This window comes from Mauremys reevesii, linkage group 13 (assembly GCF_016161935.1).
Source record: "Mauremys reevesii isolate NIE-2019 linkage group 13, ASM1616193v1, whole genome shotgun sequence".
Taxonomy (NCBI): Eukaryota; Metazoa; Chordata; order Testudines; family Geoemydidae; genus Mauremys; species Mauremys reevesii.
This window is the reverse complement of record NC_052635.1, coordinates 25,454,706-25,460,585: the sequence shown is the minus strand read 5'-3', so window position 1 is coordinate 25,460,585 and position 5,880 is coordinate 25,454,706.

The following is a 5,880-nucleotide window of genomic DNA, read 5'->3' as shown; positions in this document are numbered from 1 at the left end:
AGAGGGGCCAAGGCAGGAAACGATAGAGTGAACAGCAGATCAATAGTCTTGTTATGCTTGTCTTAAGCATGATAATTTCAATCAATGGCAAACTAAAGCAGATAAACCAAAGTCACCTCTCCTGGGATATGACTGAGAGATTAAACAAATCTCACCACCCAAAGGAGAAGCATTCATGGCCACCAAAAGGAGGATCAGGGAGAAGAGGAGAGAAGAGAGAGAGGGAGGGCAGAACAACACAGAAAATGCTTTTTGTGGGTCAGGCTATCAGCTAGGGAAGAACAAGTGGGAGATCAGCACTGATCGAACCTGTCCTGAGCATGGTCTTCAGCCCTCTGGGGTGTCTGTGTGTCCCCCCACCCCCATTAGTAATAACCATGCTTTGCTCTCCTTCAGCACCTTCCAGCAGGAGATCTCAAGCACTTTGTCACCATCAATAATGAAGCTCAGAGAGGCTGATTGATTTGCTCAAGATCACAGAGCTAGGAATAGAACTGAGAGGCCTCATTCTCAGTTAATATAAGTGCACGTCAGCCAGGGAGGGTTAAGGTGGCTTTAAGCTACCTTTGAACTCCCCTTATTCTGAGGTCATGCAGGAGCCTGCGTGCCCCCCAGTGTTAGAACAGCCTCAGGGCTTCTCTAACATATACTCTGCTTTCTATAGTCCCCTATAGAATTGGGAAGCAGACAATAGCTGTAGAGCAGTGGACTCTGGCCACATCTCAGACATATCCCTGGTCTGTCCCACTGCTTTTACATCTGTCTCATTCCCTTGACTTTGATGGAGTTACTACTGGTTTACCCTGGTGCAAGTGAAATTGGAATCAGCCCCCATGAATCAATAGTCCTTCTCCAGGGGGACATGTGCATCTCCCCATGGGGAATGCCACAGAGAATTACACAAGCACATTAGTTAGTTATATAACCCTAGCTGCCATTCTGATTCACTGAATATTAGCAGCTGCTCTGTCCAACTATAAATTGCAGACCTGTAGTGCAAACCTTTGGTGCATGTCGCATGGGTACTTAAAACTCACAGAGAGAAAAAGATAAGAATTACTGTGTCTGAACACAGTTTGCACATTGGAAGGTATGAGGAGGATCATAAAAAAAAATTACAGTCAATCTTTCCTTTCCTCCTTAAGGATGAAAAGCTCTAATATCCTGCTCTAAGGGCTCAGAAGTCTGTAATAAATCATAATCTGCTAGATACAAAATCAGTGGCCTGGTAACCTTTTATTAGATCCTTTATTGTTAGTCCAATAAAAGATATCACATCATCTAATTTGTCTGTTCTGCTGCAAACTAATATTTGGAAAGTGATTATTCCTTATAATCTGTTGTCGAAGGAGCCTTCTGTGTGAAATTGATGGTCTTGTCCCAGACCTTGCCAGCAGTGGAAATAACCATATGTGAGTGTCTCATGCAAACAATATAAAATATGCATATCATGCATTTATTATGCATTAGCTGTTTGTAGAGAGACTGGAGTCTCAAGGAGTCATTTGTGCAGCTACAGTTAATAGCTGGACAGTATTTCTGCCATGCTTCTCCCACACATACGCTTTCCAGTTATGTTTCCACTAAGGTCATTACAGAAAGCCAGATTCTGATCCAGCAATTGACTCAAGTACATTACAGGCTGAATCATGGTATACTAGCTGTCAGCTGGCTTGTAATGGTTCCGCAACCATTGTTCAAATGAATGGCATATGCGATGACATTGTAGAGGGACTTTAGATCAATAGGCAAAATGGAATCAATGACCTAGGCTGGAGATTTTGTCCAGGTCACTGGAGTTGATAGTATCTACCTAGGTGCTTCTCTGGCCCCTGTAACACCTGAGTCCATCATTGTCCCTAAAGTATTTATTATCCTCACAGCACCCTGCTGTGATGGGAAAGTGTCAATGCCTTCATTTTACACATGGGGAACTGAGAGCCAGTGATCTGAGAGTCACAAGGTAACACGGTGAGGCTCTGGCCGACCCTAGCTGTTAGCTCAACCTACTTCTCATACCTAGGAGAGTCATCTGCAGTAAGGATCACTTCCTCAGTGGGGGTGGGGGAACAAATGACCCAGCCAAGCAATAGTAGTGTTTTAGAAATGGGTTACTGCACATACGTATGTTTTAAATTGATTATTTTCTCAGGATTTTTAGTCCAGTGGCCACATGACTCAGTAAAGCACAAAGCTCCAAAAGTTATCTTCACTAAGTCAATGATGTACAAACTAAAAGCTGTCTCAAAGCAAGCCATGGAGCAATAGACATTAACAGCTCCCAAGTGTTGTTGCCAATGGAACTCATTTGTCTGATGTACTATAACTGTTCCTTTGGAGCCATCAAACTCTGTTAGATCAGCGATCTACTAACACGTGTCTAAAGCCTGGGATTTGGACCAGATCCTGCCCTCCTTACTTATGTGTGAGAAGCTATTGAAGTGAATAGGACTACTCATGTGAGTAAGATAGATAAGGTATGTCCTTTTCTCCTGGTCTTTTGAGAGTGTGTCATCAAATGCCGTGTACATCAAATGGATGTAATCTCAGAGGTCCCCAATTCAAGAACATATTTAAACACATACCTTCATCTCATTGATTTCAGTGGGACTTAATGACATGCTTAAAGTTAAACATCCGTTTGAGTGCTTTCCCAAATAGGGATTCAATTTTTCCCTGGGAACACTCCAGCTAAGAGGGAGCATAAAGGTTTCTAGTAGAGATTTGAGTGGCTGCATGTAAGGCTGGGAATTCCAAATATGGTCGGAAGATTCCCTTATCTTGTGGCTAAATAAGACAGGAGTGTAAATTCTGAGATCCCAACTTTCTTGTATTGTATAACTCATGGATGATACATATTGACCTGGATCTATTTCAGTGCATCCCACATAAACACCTTTCGTAATGTCAATTTAATAGGAAGTTTCACAGCATGCAACTGAGGCATGTAGCTAATACCCATTGCCCAAGATTTAAAAAAAAAACTGATTAGAGGTGTTTCCATTTTGGATGCCCAACTCAGGATGTTAGGGAGCGGTGCTTAGCATTTTCTGAAAATCAGGCCCCTGTAACGCATCTTGAGTTCAGCACCCTATAGCACTAGTAGAGCTGGTCAAAATTTCCTATTTTTCCCCCCAATTTCTTTTTTGTCAATTTTTAAAATTTTGATCCAACACCTCCCCACTTTCTGCCCCGCCCCCAGATGAATTGTTTGCAAAAAGAGAGAAAATATTTCATTCTATTTTTGACCTTATAGAAAGCTGGTAGAAATTTTCCAAACTTTGACAAAAAGGGACACGTTTTCACAAAAATGTCCATGAAAAATATTCCCATTTTTCAACCAGCTCTAATCACTTGTCACTTTTGAGAATCTTTGCCATCTTGTACAGCATTTTGCTATTGCTAATCTATTGAGTGCCCAGCAGAGTGTGCTGAAGCCAATACACAGTCCCGCAAGTTCAGTCTCATTTGTCCTGTGACCTGTCATCTCAAGTCAGGCCACCTTATGGCTATTCAGCAGTAAACTCTGACAGTTTCCACTTGCAGTGTTGTTCCTCATTTTAGGAGTCATGTTAGCCCCAGGAGCGATTCTACCAAATTTCTGTGATCTGCACAGAAGCTGCAGGGTTAGGCTCTGAGCCCTCTATGTGCACTTGATGCATCACACATGGTACCACAAGATGTATTCTGTATTGTGATAGGGAGCTGTTTCATACTAATGCCACTAGGTGTCAGTATATATAAAAGAAACCACCCAGCCTTCATCCTTGTAGACACTAGGATTTCATCATCAGAACACTAGGTAAGAGATTTGACATGTAAACATCTTCAAACATTCCAGAAGAGCCCAGCCATTGCATAGGATCAGCCCACGCTATTCTAGGCAGCTACAAAAAATCCAGGCCAAAGTTATTCCTTTTCCCAGTGACTGATGGAACTGAGAGGCAACTGGACCTTGCTGATTGTAACACAAACCAGAGTTGTTAATGCTTGTTACCTGGCAGAAACACAGGGAAATTCCAGGCCTGATTTTTTTTGTAATCCTCTTGAAACAGAATTGCCATGTTCCTTCAGTGACTGGAAGAAAGTGCTAGTTCAGAACTGGGGAGCCCAAGGTAATTTGGGTGCCAGTCCTTGGTGGTCTGGTTCTTTACAATACCTTGCACTTTGTTCCAAACTCCACTGCAGTATTCTCACATCAGTATATCAACCTGTATCCCAAGTCCATAGGTCTGGAACACTGTTGTGGGTTTAGGAGTCTGCAAACCAGTTGAATGGCCATGTTGCTTCCCCTGGTTGTTGTCTTGCTTGTGTTACCAGTTTGATCATTCTGCCTTTCATGTGGGCTACCTCTCAAATATGCCTTTTTATGAGGGACTCAGGGGCCTTCATTTTAGACCCAAATTTACTTCTGGCCATTTGAGTCCTGCTTTCAGGCCTCTCTGATCATTGTAATATCTTAAGTCATTGGTTCAAATCCAGTCCAGAGCAGTCATGGCTGAAATTTGTTACCAAGTGATGGCTATTTGGAGGACTATGTGAAATAAGCTTATTGGGTCTCAGGCAAGTTCCCAGAGGACAAGTGCACCTAGAGATAACCCTCCCTCCCCCACCATTACACCTGGCACTAAATGACAGTCCCATTGACCACCTCAGCAGAAAGGCCAAGGGTTGAGGGCATGGAGTCTGAGCTTCTAGAGATGCAGAGCAGGATTGGGTGATGCTGGCAAGATGGTGCTGTGAAAGCTGCACTCATTGCATGTGCTGAGCCTTTCTGTAAACAGAGGCTGCCAGTGTCTAGTTTGCCTTCAGAACAGTATAGCCAAGTGGCCCCCAGAGTAGGAGCCAAGAGGCCAGGGTACTATTTCTAGCTCTGCCACTTGCCTAGTGGGTGATCTTGGGCGAGTTGCCTCTCAGTTTCCCCATCTATAAAGTCAGGATAATGATCCTGATCTCCATTGTAAAGTGCCTTGAAATCTACCACTGAAAAGTGGTAAAAGTGCTAGCTAATTGTCTAGGGCTATCAGCACTGAACAGAAGCATTACTGCCAACCGCAGGCATTCAGAAATCATGAGTCAGAACCAAAACAATGAGATTGTCTTAAAAAAAAATCACCAGGTTTTTACACAATGAGGTCCTTTTACTTTGCTGGTTTTGAGCTTTCAAGTTATGCTCAAGTTCCATTTTCCAGTTTCTTTCCATAATCAGGTGGCTGTAAACTTCCTTTTTTTTTGTTTAATGAAAGCTGAAATTCTTATGACTCCCGGAGCTGGAGTTTTCAATAAAGTTGCCAAGGTTGGCAGCACAGCAGAAGAAATGCTGACTCCAACTGACATCCCAGAAAATGCTGTTTATATTAAGTCAATTAATCTCAGTTCTTGTTAAGCCTCCTCAGCTTTTGTTTACCTTGCAAAGCTCCTTTTGAATCTTCATTTTCCATGAAGTCCCAGAGCCTCGGGCCCTGTCAGGCTACGTGCTGTGCTCACTGGTATGGGTCACAACTCATTTAGCAATTTTTAAGAAATCCTAGAGTTTTAAGCAGAAAAAAACCCTTCTGGGCTAGAAACACAAGGGAGGCCATCTCCCTGAGAGAGTCAAGCTGCCAGGGGCTCCATCAAACCACAAGGAAGGAACTGTGCTTGCCATTTAATTACAATAGTTCTAGGAGGGAAAGAGCCTTTAGCCTTGTGCAGCTCTCCCCAGCCTCCTTGTACTGAACCACAACCCCTCCTCTAGTTGCCAGGTCCAGCTTCCTCCTTATCCTTGCAGCTAATAGGGAGATCTACTGAGATTGGTCCACATGTCACATTTTGCTCTGATGTAATTTAAGACTTGAGCCACCTCCCTCTGAACTGAATGGGAGTCTTTCCTTTGACTTC